The 17,213-nt window shown below is 47.5% G+C and overlaps 1 pseudogene; it reads right to left on the minus strand.

Moving 5' to 3' along the window:
* The window catches only part of LOC142201201 (uncharacterized), an 18,966-nt pseudogene extending 2,141 nt beyond the window's left edge, over positions 1 to 16,825 (minus strand).
* Positions 16,826 to 17,213: the final 388 nt, after the last annotated feature.

Below are 17,213 nucleotides of genomic sequence, written 5' to 3' on the forward strand. Positions count from 1 at the left end.
TACTACAGAAGAGACAGAGAAGGTCTGGACCGATGGAGAGCAGAGAGAAGAACGGGCTACAAACACTGAGCGCAACATGGACAACTCACCGACGGGATCTTCAGGGCTCGGATGTAGAACTTCCGGATCTCCCAGTAACTTAGAAGGTTACAGAACATCTTGATCAGACGGTAAAGCCAAAATATGGCGGCCATGACCAGTAAGAAGATAATCCAACCGCTCTCCTGGATCCTGCAGGTGGAAGAGAGATTATACTCCAGAGCTGCGCTCACTATTCTGCTGGTACAGTCACTGTGTACATACATTACATTACTTATCCTGTATTATACTCCAGAGCTGCGCTCACTATTCTGCTGGTGCAGTCACTGTGTACATACATTACATTACTTATCCTGTATTATACTCCAGAGCTGCGCTCACTATTCTGCTGGTGCAGTCACTGTGTACATACATTACATTACTTATCCTGTATTATACTCCAGAGCTGCGCTCACTATTCTGCTGGTACAGTCACTGTGTACATACATTACATTACTTATCCTGTATTACACTCCAGAGCTGCGCTCACTATTCTGCTGGTGCAGTCACTGTGTACATACATTACATTACATTACTTATCCTGTATTATACCCCAGAGCTGCGCTCACTATTCTGCTGGTACAGTCACTGTGTACATACATTACATTACTTATCCTGTATTATACTCCAGAGCTGCGCTCACTATTCTGCTGGTACAGTCACTGTGTACATACATTACATTACTTATCCTGTATTATACTCCAGAGCTGCGCTCACTATTCTGCTGGTACAGTCACTGTGTACATACATTACATTACTTATCCTGTATTATACTCCAGAGCTGCGCTCACTATTCTGCTGGTGCAGTCACTGTGTACATACATTACATTACTTATCCTGTATTATACTCCAGAGCTGCGCTCACTATTCTGCTAGTACAGTCACTGTGTACATACATTACATTACTTATCCTGTATTATACTCCAGAGCTGCGCTCACTATTCTGCTGGTGCAGTCACTGTATACATACATTACATTACTTCTCCTGTATTATACTCCAGAGCTGCGCTCACTATTCTGCTGGTGCAGTCACTGTGTACATACATTACATTACTTATCCTGTATTATACTCCAGAGCTGCGCTCACTATTCTGCTAGTACAGTCACTGTGTACATACATTACATTACTTATCCTGTATTATACTCCAGAGCTGCGCTCACTATTCTGCTGGTACAGTCACTGTGTACATACATTACATTACTTATCCTGTATTATACTCCAGAGCTGCGCTCACTATTCTGCTAGTACAGTCACTGTGTACATACATTACATTACTTATCCTGTATTATACTCCAGAGCTGCGCTCACTATTCTGCTGGTGCAGTCACTGTGTACATACATTACATTACTTATCCTGTACTTATATCATACTATCTGTGAGTGCTGTATGCAAGCACTCCGGTGTATTCTTCTCTGCAGACTCCCCTACTGATAACCATCTTCGCCCTATGCACAGTGATAGAGATGATGACTATATATATATATGATGGAGATGGCGGGATTACATTACTGGACCAGTAGAGTATAGGATAGTAATACCCCTCAGTACTGAGCCTGGCACCTACCTGAGGGCACATTCCTGGGCAGGCAGAATGGCATCAGTCAGGGTCACCTTGTTTCGGTCAGGATTGACCCCTGAATGGGTGTGGTTGACGGGTTTATTGGCAAAGAGGACGTCGTACTCCACACAGCGGAACAGGAAGGTGGTGAACGTGACGACAAACAGGAACTGCCTGCAGGGGGGGTAAATACACAGGGGCAAATATTATACAGAGCGACCTCAAGAGCTTACAGTCTACACCAGCAACAGAGCCAGGGAAGGTAATGGAGACAGAATTACACAGGATAGGATTAGATACACAGCTCAGTATACAGTATCACACAGGATAGGATTAGATACACCGCTCAGTATACAGTATCACACAGGATAGGATTAGATACACCGCTCAGTATACAGTATCACACGGGATAGGATTAGATACACCGCTCAGTATACAGTATCACACGGGATAGGATTAGATACACAGCTCAGTATACAGTATCACACGGGATATGATTAGATACACGGCTCAGTATACTGTATCACACGGGATAGGATTAGATACACGGCTCAGTATACAGTATCACACGGGATAGGATTAGATACACGGCTCAGTATACAGTATCACACAGGATAGGATTAGATACACGGCTCAGTATACAGTATCACACAGGATAGGATTAGATACACGGCTCAGTATACTGTATCACACAGGATAGGATTAGATACACGGCTCAGTATACAGTATCACACAGGATAGGATTAGATACACAGCTCAGTATACAGTATCACACGGGATAGGATTAGATACACCGCTCAGTATACAGTATCACACGGGATAGGATTAGATACACCGCTCAGTATACAGTATCACACGGGATAGGATTAGATACACCGCTCAGTATACAGTATCACACGGGATAGGATTAGATACACAGCTCAGTATACAGTATCACACGGGATAGGATTAGATACACAGCTCAGTATACAGTATCACACGGGATAGGATTAGATACACGGCTCAGTATACTGTATCACACGGGATAGGATTAGATACACGGCTCAGTATACAGTATCACACGGGATAGGATTAGATACACGGCTCAGTATACAGTATCACACGGGATAGGATTAGATACACGGCTCAGAATACAGTATCACACGGGATAGGATTAGATACACGGCTCAGTATACTGTATCACACAGGATAGGATTAGATACACGGCTCAGTATACAGTATCACACGGGATAGGATTAGATACACGGCTCAGTATACAGTATCACACGGGATAGGATTAGATACACCGCTCAGTATACAGTATCACACGGGATAGGATTAGATACACAGCTCAGTATACAGTATCACACGGGATAGGATTAGATACACAGCTCAGTATACAGTATCACACGGGATAGGATTAGATACACAGCCCAGTATACAGTATCACACAGGATAGGATTAGATACACAGCTCAGTATACAGTATCACACAGGATAGGATTAGATACACAGCTCAGTATACAGTATCACACAGGATAGGATTAGATACACCGCTCAGTATACAGTATCACACAGGATAGGATTAGATACACGGCTCAGTATACTGTATCACACAGGATAGGATTAGATACACGGCTCAGTATACTATATCACACAGGATAGGATTAGATACACGGCTCAGTATACAGTATCACACAGGATAGGATTAGATACACGGCTCAGTATACAGTATCACACAGGATAGGATTAGATACACAGCTCAGTATACAGTATCACACAGGATAGGATTAGATACACGGCTCAGTATACAGTATCACACAGGATAGGATTAGATACACGGCTCAGTATACAGTATCACACAGGATAGGATTAGATACACGGCTCAGTATACAGTATCACACGGGATAGGATTAGATACACGGCTCAGTATACAGTATCACACGGGATAGGATTAGATACACAGCTCAGTATACAGTATCACACGGGATAGGATTAGATACACAGCTCAGTATACAGTATCACACGGGATAGGATTAGATACACAGCTCAGTATACAGTATCACACGGGATAGGATTAGATACACAGCTCAGTATACAGTATCACACGGGATAGGATTAGATACACAGCTCAGTATACTGTATCACACAGGATAGGATTAGATACAGCTCAGTATACAGTATCACACAGGATAGGATTAGATACACGGCTCAGTATACAGTATCACACGGGATAGGATTAGATACACGGCTCAGTATACTGTATCACACAGGATAGGATTAGATACACGGCTCAGTATACAGTATCACACAGGATAGGATTAGATACACAGCTCAGTATACAGTATCACACAGGATAGGATTAGATACACGGCTCAGTATACAGTATCACACAGGATAGGATTAGATACACAGCTCAGTATACAGTATCACACAGGATAGGATTAGATACACAGCTCAGTATACAGTATCACACAGGATAGGATTAGATACACAGCTCAGTATACAGTATCACACAGGATAGGATTAGATACACAGCTCAGTATACAGTATCACACAGGATAGGATTAGATACACAGCTCAGTATACTGTATCACACAGGATAGGATTAGATACACAGCTCAGTATACAGTATCACACAGGATAGGATTAGATACACAGCTCAGTATACAGTATCACACAGGATAGGATTAGATACACAGCTCAGTATACAGTATCACACAGGATAGGATTAGATACACAGCTCAGTATACAGTATCACACAGGATAGGATTAGATACACAGCACAGTATACAGTATCACACAGGATAGGATTAGATACACAGCTCAGTATACAGTATCACACAGGAGAGGATTAGATACACGGCTCAGTATACTATATCACACAGGATAGGATTAGATACACGGCTCAGTATACTGTATCACACAGGATAGGATTAGATACACGGCTCAGTATACTGTATCACACAGGATAGGATTAGATACACGGCTCAGTATACAGTATCACACAGGATAGGATTAGATACACAGCTCAGTATACAGTATCACACAGGATAGGATTAGATACACAGCTCAGTATACAGTATCACACGGGATAGGATTAGATACACAGCTCAGTATACTGTATCACACAGGATAGGATTAGATACAGCTCAGTATACAGTATCACACAGGATAGGATTAGATACACAGCTCAGTATACAGTGTCACACAGGATAGGATTAGATACACAGCTCAGTATACAGTATCACACAGGATAGGATTAGATACACAGCTCAGTATACAGTATCACACAGGATAGGATTAGATACACAGCTCAGTATACAGTATCACACGGGATAGGATTAGATACACGGCTCAGTATACAGTATCACACAGGATAGGATTAGATACACGGCTCAGTATACAGTATCACACAGGATAGGATTAGATACACGGCTCAGTATACTGTATCACACAGGATAGGATTAGATACACAGCTCAGTATACAGTATCACACGGGATAGGATTAGATACACAGCTCAGTATACAGTATCACACAGGATAGGATTAGATACACAGCTCAGTATACAGTATCACACAGGATAGGATTAGATACAGCTCAGTATACAGTATCACACAGGATAGGATTAGATACAGCTCAGTATACAGTATCACACGGGATAGGATTAGATACACGGCTCAGTATACTGTATCACACAGGATAGGATTAGATACACGGCTCAGTATACTGTATCACACAGGATAGGATTAGATACACAGCTCAGTATACAGTATCACACAGGATAGGATTAGATACACAGCTCAGTATACAGTATCACACAGGATAGGATTAGATACACGGCTCAGTATACTGTATCACACAGGATAGGATTAGATACACGGCTCAGTATACTGTATCACACAGGATAGGATTAGATACACAGCTCAGTATACAGTATCACACAGGATAGGATTAGATACACGGCTCAGTATACAGTATCACACAGGATAGGATTAGATACACAGCTCAGTATACAGTATCACACAGGAGAGGATTAGATACACGGCTCAGTATACAGTATCACACAGGATAGGATTAGATACACGGCTCAGTATACAGTATCACACAGGATAGGATTAGATACACAGCTCAGTATACAGTATCACACAGGATAGGATTAGATACACAGCTCAGTATACAGTATCACACAGGATAGGATTAGCTACACAGCTCAGTATACAGTATCACACAGGATAGGATTAGATACAGCTCAGTATACAGTATCACACAGGATAGGATTAGATACACAGCTCAGTATACTGTATCACACAGGATAGGATTAGATACACAGCTCAGTATACAGTATCACACAGGAGAGGATTAGATACACGGCTCAGTATACAGTATCACACAGGATAGGATTAGATACACAGCTCAGTATACAGTATCACACAGGATAGGATTAGATACACAGCTCAGTATACAGTATCACACAGGATAGGATTAGATACACAGCTCAGTATACAGTATCACACAGGATAGGATTAGATACACAGCACAGTATACAGTATCACACAGGATAGGATTAGATACACAGCTCAGTATACAGTATCACACAGGATAGGATTAGATACACAGCTCAGTATACAGTATCACACAGGATAGGATTAGATACACAGCTCAGTATACAGTATCACACAGGATAGGGTTAGATACACAGCTCAGTATACAGTATCACACAGGATAGGATTAGATATGCGGCTCAGTATACAATATCACACAGGATAGGATTAGATACAGCTCAGCATGCAGTATCACACAGGATAGGATTAGATACACCACTTAGCTGTATCTCAGTCTGAAGCTTCTACTTACACAAGTTCGAAGAAGTCGGAGAGCACCATGCAGGCGAAGCCATTCTTCTGGTGAAAGTGATAGATTTGCAGCGAGTGGTCAAGGAAAGGTCCAGCACTCAGGACACTGCAGTGAGCGGCTCCACCACCAGGGGGCAGCACTGCACATCCACATGGTGAGGTTATATACAGAGCCGCCCCCTCTATTCTCCTTATATCTTATATCACCTCCCTCATTGTAATCCATCTTTCCCAGATTCCCGAAGAGCACATGTGGCTGGGTTACATATCAGTACAGGTGCCTGGGAAAGCTGTGTGACACCCCCCCCCCCCCCCCCCGCCCACCCTGCAGAGCGGACAGAATCCAGCCAGGGCCTTGCTTACTCTGAGCTGGGCCTGACACCCTGACACCTCCCGCCCCACACCCGCTCCCGTGCTTTGCAGCTTGTGTGGTAACCGCTCATTGGAAAGGATATCTTGGTGAAGAAGTTATCCAAGTTCTTAATGTGATGCCAGGAGTCTGGAGGGCGAGAAAGAGGAGAGGGGTGAGCGGGGCGACAGAGCACATGACCTACCGGGTACCCCTTATATTATGGGGTCTACATCGGGCCCCGGGTACTACCTGCTCAACTTACCAGGACCCCCCCCCCTCCCCGGATCACCTGCGGCTGTCATATCAATAGGTGAGGACCCCTGACCCAGTGCGGGGCCGCCCATCAGCAATCAGGACACTCCAAATTTGGGGGTCTCCTAATGGACCACCATTGTGCTAGGGCCGGAGACGACTCTGACCCAGACTGACTGTTTAATAAGCCCAAACCACCTGCAATACCGTACACAGCCTGTGGAGAGGTGTGGCGCTGTTTGTGGGGGGCAGCAGCCATTTCTGTCTCATCCTGTGCACCCCCTCCCCCGTATATGAACCTCCATAACCCCAGTGCTCCTTATCCTGGGGATGAGAAGTCTCCTAATAAAGACTTAAAGGAGCACTCCGGACAGAACTAAGACGGGGCCCCTGACCTGTCACAGACTCTCTATACTCTGCCCCCTGCACTGGGTATACTCAGGCCTTCTTTTAAAGGGTATTAAAGGGGTCCTCTCCATTTACTGCTCGGTCGGCTCCTACCTTTGACAGCTTCGGGGACGTGCACCAGTAAGTCCTCCTCTCCCGGCGGCGAGTCCTCCTCGAAGTCTTCCAACCTCTGATACTCTCGGAATTGCTCCTGCGACTCCATCTTCAAGACATCGCCGTCTCCAGCTCAGCTGAGGAGACAACAGCACAGGTCAGAGACATTACACTGTGCTCTACTCACAGCCAAAGCTGCACTCACAGTTCTGCTGGGTGCAATAAGGCAATAACAGAGGAGCGAGACCCTTGTAGACCCCCAACTAGCAGGCAATGCAGGGTCAGTGCAGCTCTGGAGGTGACTGGAGTGGAGATCTGATACGGAATCAGCAGGGTATGATATGAGGTCAGTGTCAGGATAGAGCCTGTACATTTATAGGTGCAGCTCTGGAGGTGACTGGAGTGGAGAACTGATACTGAAACAGCAGGGTATGATGGGAAAGGTCAGGATAACGCCTGCTGTAGATGCAGCTCTGGAGGTGACTGGAGTTGGGATCTGATACGGAATCAGCAGGGTATGATAGGAGGTCAGTGTCAGGGTGCAGCTCTGGAGGTGACTGGAGTGGAGAACTGATACGGAATCAGCAGGGTATGATAGGAGGTCAGTGTCAGGGTGCAGCTCTGGAGGTGACTGGAGTGGAGAACTGATACGGAATCAGCAGGGTATGATGGAAAAGGTCAGGATAACGCCTGCTGTAGATGCAGCTCTGGAGGTGACTGGAGTTGGGATCTGATACTGAATCAGCAGGAGACACAGACTGATGTGAAGTCAGTGTCCGGGTGCAGCTCTGGATGTGACTGGAGTATAGGGCATGATGCTGACCAGTGAAGTACCTGGTACAGCGGTGACCCCGGGCCGGGCACAGACCGTCGTGTCCCATCCTGGCGAGCGGTTACGCCGGTGCGTTGCGGCAGATAATCTGATCTATAAACAGGTTATTCTTAGCCTTTCCTGGAGATTTCCCTGGCTGGCTGCACACGATGTCCTGGCCGGCCGCCCGCTGACACTGACAGCAGCCACGTGCACCTCCACATAAACAGCTGACGGATAAAGTGTCACCCCGACCACTGCCACATAATAGATACTATACCGTCAGCAGGAGGAAGGGGCCCTTAAAGGGGCGCTCCATAACAGGACCAATACTGACAAGCTGCACTGTCGTCTATGTCACCACTCCGCTGCTATAGGCGGGGGCAGCCCTATAGGGCTCACAATCAGCTTTATTTATACCCCTTGTATTGAACACTCCCCTGAGTAACCTGTAAGTCAGGTGATCCTTAATGCGATGAGATTTGGGCACCGACCATTATGCGGCCTATAGGCGATGACTTTACTCTAGTCACATCCAGAGCTGCCTTCAAAATTCTGCTGCTCCCCCCTGGACACAGATAGAAGTCTCTCCAACTCACTGACCCAACGGCTGGACGCCAACCGCCCTCTTGTACCAGGGACACTGTGAAGGCTGCTTTGGAAGTGACTGGAGTATCAGACATAACATCAATGAGGATCCGAGAGGCCCAAGTTATCAGCGGCCGCCCAAACCCATCTGTCCCAACCCAGCATATGAAAGGTTAATAAAACCCCCGACCTGAGGTTTGGGGCAGGTTGGCTCTTCCCAGCAGGGGGCGTTCTCTCTCTCTCCTTACCTGCCGCTCTGTGCCGGGGCTCGGAGTAATCCTCCTGTCAGGCCGCCGCTGATCTCACCTGTCTGTACTGAGTCCAAGTGATTACAATCTACAATGTAGACGCCGCCTGAGGACAACAAGATCCGCCCCGATCACAGCGACCAAACACCACACCGGGATCGTGACCAGACATGGCGGTAACCCTGCAGGAATGTCCTATATAATGTGTACAATAACACCGCCATAGCGTCACGTGACTGCACACCTTATATCACAGGAGCCCCTATAGAGGCAGCACACAGGGGCAGGTGAGGACACCAAGAGCACGGCAAGGCTCCCCGCCCCTCCAAGAGGGACCAGAGACATGGCCAGGATATCTCCCCCCCCCCCCCCCCCAAGAGGAACAGAAGACTCAGCAAGGATATCCCCCCCCCCCCCCAAGAGGGACCAAAGACACGGCAAGGCTATCCCCCCCCCCCCCCCAAGAGGGACCAAAGACACGGCAAGTCTATCCCCCCCCCCCCCCCAAGAGGGACCAAAGACACGGCAAGGCTATCCTCCCCCCCCCCAAGAGGGACCAAAGACACGGCAAGTCTATCCCCCCACCCCCCAAGAGGGACCAAAGACACGGCAAGTCTATCCCCCCACCCCCACCCCCAAGAGGGACCAAAGACACGGCAAGGCTATCCCCCCCCCCCCAAGAGGGACCAGAGACATGGCCAGGATATCTCCCCCCCCCCCCAAGAGGAACAGAAGACTCAGCAAGGCTATCCCCCCCCCCCCAGAGGGACCAAAGACACGGCAAGGATATCCCCCCCCCCCCCCAAGAGGGACCGAAGACATGCACGGCTATCCCCCCCCCCCAAAAAAGGACCAAACCCACGGCAAGATTATCCACCCCGCCTACCCCCTAGAGGGACCAGAGCCTATTTGGACTAATTGCAGAGGGACCAGGGAGGTCTTAGAGAGAACCATACTCACCGCTCACGCCTCCCGCAGGGCGCACTGGACACTTTCCTCGGTAGTTTCGGCAGCACTCGCTGTACCCTCCAGTGTAAGGCGGCCAGGTAGCACCCTAGGTAGTCGGCTATCCTCGCCTGTGGGCTAGTGACCCTCTGCTGTTTCACACTTTGGGTAACAGTGATCCAGAAAGAAGACTATTTTAGCCCATGGAGTTCCCCTTTAAATCCCATATAGTCAGCAGGCTGCATTATATCAACCCTATATATCCCCAGACTGCAGTTACTGTATACGAGGTGTGCAGGGGTTAATGGCAGAGCCAGAATTTGGGCTGTGACTTACACGTGTGACCTCTGTGCGTTCATAGGGCCCCCACCCGCTGGTATGTGGGGCGACCACATTCACACATAGTCCGGGAACACTTCACCGATAATTAGTAAGTGACTCACAATGAGCTGGATACGGCCGTCACCTCCAACAACAGCCGTGTATATAGTGTATGTGCTATACAGGGTGCGGGGCGAGCAGAATGAAACCAAGGCAGGTGAGGGGGCCAGAGAGCTAGGTGAGGGGGCCAGAGAGGTCAGTGGGCCCGGCAGGTGAAGGTGGCCAGAGTGGTCAGCTGGCCCGGCGGGGACCAGAGAGGTCAGTGAGCCCAAAGGGGGATAGAAGGACAGAGAGGTCAGCGGGCCCAAAGGGGGATAGAAGGACAGAGAGGTCAGCGGGCCCGGCAGGTGAGGGGGCCAGAGCGGTCAGCTGGCCCGGCGGGGACCAGAGAGGTCAGTGAGCCCAAAGGGGGATAGAAGGACAGAGAGGTCAGCGGGCCCAAAGGGGGATAGAAGGACAGAGAGGTCAGCGGGCCCGGCAGGTGAGGGGGCAAGAGCGGTCAGCTGGCCCGGCGGGGACCAGAGAGGTCAGTGAGCCCAAAGGGGGATAGAAGGACAGAGAGGTCAGCGGGCCCAAAGGGGGATAGAAGGACAGAGAGGTCAGCGGGCCCGGCAGGTGAGGGGGCAAGAGCGGTCAGCGGGCCCGGCAGGCGAGGGGGCCAGAGCGGTCAGCGGGCCCGGCAGGCGAGGGGGCCAGAGCGGTCAGTGGGCCTGGCAGGCGAGGGGGCCAGAGAGGTCAGTGAGCCCGAAGAGGCTAGGGGGCCAGAGAGATCTGCGGGCCCGGCAGGCGAGGGGGCCAGAGAGGTCAGTGGGCCTTACAGGCGAGGGGGCCAGTTTCCCTGAAATCAGAAGTTCTTATTTGGGGGTGTATCACAGATGGGGGAAGGGGGGGTAGAAACCCTAACTGTAGGACCATCTGTACAGAAGCCCTTCTATGACCGCTCATCCCTCAGCCATCGATATACTAGTAATGGTGCGATGTCTAACATGGAGGAGGATGGGGGGGGGGGGGGGGGGGGGGAGGGGGGGACAGTGGAGACCCTCTGTATTAGTTTTGTGGCTCTTGGCTCCAGTACACACTAGGCTGTCCCGTCATACAGATGTTGGGGCTTCCCCTCCTGAGGAGTATTGGGGGGGGGGGGGGGATCACTCATATGTAACCTGCCATCCATCCTGGGGTTAGAGGCCTCCTTTATACAGACACACAGTATATACATTAGCAGGGCGGGTGTAGCCGGGGCTGGAGTCATGTAATGGGGGGCGGGGGACATTCCTTCACCCCTGGCCCAGATAACAGCTCCAGCAGGCACTGGGATGAGATGGGGAGGAGGTCGGAGCTCACGTTTTATTGTCACCCCTGACTCAGCGGCGCCTCACCCAGGCTGTAAACAGAGAACGCTGCATTATCAGACGGGGAGAAACCGAGATCTGAGGAGAGTGACAGAAACCTACCCAGCTTTCCCAAATCCTGCATATACAGGGCGACAACCTCCTACAGTGGCCCCGCTATTGGGGTGACTCGGGCAATACTGTGGGGTCTGTATCAGAATTGGGCACCAGGTGACTGATCAGCCCTGCGGCGCCCCCATACTGGTAGACACTGCATTGGGCGGCCCCTGTCCCGGGATGAGATGACGCCGCTGGTCTGGGGGCACTTTCTGGGCACTCTACAAAAAATGAGTATTAATAACACAGAGATCAACAAAAATTTAAGAAATGTTCCCAAATTGTGACAGAACCGCAGCACAGAGCACATGTAGTGACACCGCAACGTCACATGTCACTGCTGGTACACAGGAGCTCACCCAGGAGGAGGTGGGCACTACCTCATACCTCATCCTAGCAGTTGCCACTTTCACCCAGCCGCAGACTACAATTATACAGAAGTTGCCAGGATCACAAGAACAAGACAGAAATAAACTCCCAACCACAAGACTCTGCCTGGAGGAGGAGGACACTGACCCCGCAGTTATAGGCTGAGATACTCTCAGACTGGACCACATGTGATACCTGTACTATACACTGGATACTTACCTCAACACCGAGTATATACACATGGGCCAGAGGAAGTGGAGCGGCACAATATAATAATACTGCCATATAATGTACACACAATACAGCACATGGTACAATAACATCGCCATATAGTACACTAGTATGAAGACAACACTGACAACTATACGGCGCCATATAGGAGAGAAATAACTGCCGCACAATATAATACCGCCATACATTACAGTGTCAGATACTGGGGGGGGGGGGTGTAATATATCTGTATGATGGAAGCTATCCAGAAAAGTCTAAAGTTACAGTCTGTATTATATTCCAGAGCTGCGCTCACCATTCTGCCATTCACTTAGGATCAGTACAGGATAAGTAATGTAATGTATGTACACAGTGACTGTACCAGCAGAATAGTGAGCGCAGCTCTGGAGTATAATACAGGATAAGTAATGTATGTACACAGTGACTGTACCAGCAGAATAGTGAGCGCAGCTCTGGGGTATAATACAGGATATGTAATGTAATGTATGTACACAGTGACTGCACCAGCAGAATAGTGAGCGCAGCTCTGGGGTATACTACAGGATAAGTAATGTAATGTATGTACACAGTGACTGTACCAGCAGAATAGTGAGCGCAGCTCTGGAGTATAATACAGGAATAAGTAATGTAATGTATGTACACAGTGACTGTACCAGCAGAATAGTGAGCGCAGCTCTAGAGTATAATACAGGATAAGTAATGTAATGTATGTACACAGTGACTGTACCAGCAGAATAGTGAGCGCAGCTCTGGAGTATAATACAGGATAAGTAATGTGATGTATGTACACAGTGACTGTACCAGCAGAATAGTGAGCGCAGCTCTGGAGTATAATACAGGATAAGTAATGTAATGTATGTACACAGTGACTGTACCAGCAGAATAGTGAGCGCAGCTCTGGGGTATAATACAGGATAAGTAATGTAATGTATGTACACAGTGACTGCAGCAGCAGAATAGTGAGCGCAGCTCTGGAGTATAATACAGGATAAGTAATGTAATGTATGTACACAGTGACTGTACCAGCAGAATAGTGAGTGCAGCTCTGGAGAATAATACAGGATAAGTAATGTAATGTATGTACACAGTGACTGCTCCAGCAGAATAGTGAGCGCAGCTCTGGAGTATAAAACAGATAAGTAATGTAATGTATGTACACAGTGACTGCACCAGCAGAATAGTGAGCGCAGCTCTGGAGTATAATACAGGATAAGTAATGTAATGTATGTACACAGTGACTGCACCAGCAGAATAGTGAGCGCAGCTCTGGAGTATAATACAGGATAAGTAATGTAATGTATGTACACAGTGACTGCACCAGCAGAATAGTGAGCGCAGCTCTGGAGTATAATACAGGATAAGTAATGTATGTACACAGTGACTGTACCAGCAGAATAGTGAGCGCAGCTCTGGAGTATAATACAGGATAAGTAATGTAATGTATGTACACAGTGACTGTACCAGCAGAATAGTGAGCGCAGCTCTGGAGTATAATACAGGATAAGTGTAATGTAATGTATGTACACAGTGACTGTACCAGCAGAATACTGAGCGCAGCTCTGGAGTATAATACAGGATAAGTAATGTAATGTATGTACACAGTGACTGGACCAGCAGAATAGTGAGGGCAGCTCTGGAGTATAATACAGGATAAGTAATGTAATGTATGTACACAGTGACTGGACCAGCAGAATAGTGAGGGCAGCTCTGGAGTATAATACAGGATAAGTAATGTAATGTATGTACACAGTGACTGGACCAGCAGAATAGTGAGCGCAGCTCTGGAGTATAATACAGGATAAGTAATGTAATGTATGTACACAGTGACTGCACCAGCAGAATAGTGAGCGCAGCTCTGGAGTATAATACAGGATAAGTAATGTAATGTATGTACACAGTGTCTGTACCAGCAGAATAGTGAGCGCAGCTCTGGAGTATAATACAGGATAAGTAATGTAATGTATGTACACAGTGACTGGACCAGCAGAATAGTGAGCGCAGCTCTGGAGTATAATACAGGATAAGTAATGTAATGTATGTACACAGTGACTGCACCAGCAGAATAGTGAGCACAGCTCTGGAGTATATTACAGGATAAGTAATGTATGTACACAGTGACTGCAGAATAGTGAGCGCAGCTCTGGAGTATAATACAGGATAAGTAATGTAATGTATGTACACAGTGACTGTACCAGCAGAATAGTGAGCGCAGCTCTGGAGTATAATACAGGATAAGTAATGTAATGTATGTACACAGTGACTGTACCAGTAGAATAGTGAGCGCAGCTCTGCAGTATAATACAGGATAAGTAATGTAATGTATGTACACAGTGACTGCACCAGCAGAATAGTGAGCGCAGCTCTGAAGTATAATACAGGATAAGTAACGTAATGTATGTACACAGTGATTGTACCAGCAGAATAGTGAGCGCAGCTCTGGAGTATAATACAGGATAAGTAATGTAATGAATGTACACAGTGACTGTACCAGCAGAATAGTGAGTGCAGCTCTGGCGTATAATACAGGATAAGTAATGTAATGTATGTACACAGTGACTGTTTTGGCAGAATAGTGAGCGCAGCTCTGGAGTATAATACAGGATAAGTGTAATGTAATGTATGTACACAGTGACTGTACCAGCAGAATAGTGAGCGCAGCTCTGGAGTATAATACAGGATAAGTAATGTAATGTATGTACACAGTGACTGGACCAGCAGAATAGTGAGCGCAGCTCTGGAGTATATTACAGGATAAGTAATGTATGTACACAGTGACTGCAGAATAGTGAGCGCAGCTCTGGAGTATAATACAGGATAAGTAATGTAATGTATGTACACAGTGACTGTACCGGCAGAATAGTGAGCGCAGCTCTGGAGTATAATACAGGATAAGTAAAGTATGTACACAGTGACTGTACCAGCAGAATAATGAGTGCAGCTCTGGAGTATAATACAGGATAAGTAATGTAATGTATGTACACAGTGACTGTAGCAGCAGAATAGTGAGCGCAGCTCTGGAGTATAATACAGGATAAGTGTAATGTAATGTATGTACACAGTGACTGGACCAGCAGAATAGTGAGGGCAGCTCTGGAGTATAATACAGGATAAGTAATGTAATGTATGTACACAGTGACTGTACCAGCAGAATAGTGAGTGCAGCTCTGGAGTATAATATAGGATAAGTAATGTAATGTATGTACACAGTGACTGTACCAGCAGAATAGTGAGCGCAGCTCTGGAGTATAATACAGGATAAGTAATGTAATGTATGTACACAGTGACTGCACCAGCAGAATAGTGAGCGCAGCTCTGGAGTATAATACAGGATGAGTAATGTAATGTATGTACACAGTGACTGCACCAGCAGAATAGTGAGCGCAGCTCTGGAGTATAATACAGGATAAGTAATGTAATGTATGTACACAGTGACTGCACCAGCAGAATAGTGAGCGCAGCTGTGGAGTATAATACAGGATAAGTAATGTAATGTATGTACACAGTGACTGTACCAGCAGAATAGTGAGCGCAGCTCTGGAGTATAATACAGGATAAGTAATGTAATGTATGTACACAGTGACTGTACCAGCAGAATAGTGAGCGCAGCTGTGGAGTATAATACAGGATGTAACTCAGGATATGTATGTAATATATACCCTCAGTGATAATGACATATCCTGTATACATGATAAGGTCAGATCTCTCTCCATGAGTTTCCCCTATATACAATCAGTAAGCAGGGCCCCCCCTAGCTGTGATCTGTATATATGACATGCTCCCTCTGACCTTCCTATATAAGTGCACACCTCTGCAGCCTGTATATGGTCAGGATCACTGTATATACACATGCAGATGTCAGGGCCTGTGTAGAGGTGATGACACCATTATATACCAGTGCAGGGCACACAGAGTAGATTCCGTGTACTGGGATTTGGGAGGATTCTTCCCCCCCCCCCCCTTACCTCTTGTAGCTGCTGTACCAGGACCCCCCTGCTATCCCCTCAGCAGTATTATAGGGGCCCTCCTATTACACAGGGTGTAGGGGTGCAGGTCTCACCTTGTCCCAGCGGGTCGGGGTCTCCTCTTGTCATTGCATCCTGCTGCTATTTCTGTGTCCCTATGACAGCTGAGGGGTCAGAGCTCGGGGTGAGGGGGCTCTGCCTGTTTTTGTTTCTGGGCCCTGTCTATGCTATTGTACAGTCCCAGCTGGTCAGTGCAGGGATTAGGAGGGGGCGGAGCCTGTGCTGGGCCTGCCCCGCCTCCCGATTGGCTGCTCTCAGTGTCTTACGCAAGACCAAGAGCTGTGACAACAAGCAGTAACCCCCTGCGTGCCGGAGCCCTGCAACTACCAGGCCCAAAGCCTGAGCAACCTCTGACTCAGCTCCTGCCAAAGCGTGTATCTAATCCTATCCTGTGTGATACTGTATACTGAGCTGTGTATCTAATCCTATCCTGTGTGATACTGTATACTGAGCTGTGTATCTAATCCTATCCTGTGTGATACTGTATACTGAGCTGTATCTAATCCTATCCCGTGTGATACTGTATACTGAGCCGTGTATCTAATCCTATCCCGTGTGATACTGTATACTGAGCCGTGTATCTAATCCTACCCTG

The sequence above is a fragment of the Leptodactylus fuscus genome, chromosome 4 (assembly GCF_031893055.1).
Source record: "Leptodactylus fuscus isolate aLepFus1 chromosome 4, aLepFus1.hap2, whole genome shotgun sequence".
Lineage (NCBI taxonomy): Eukaryota > Metazoa > Chordata > Amphibia > Anura > Leptodactylidae > Leptodactylus > Leptodactylus fuscus.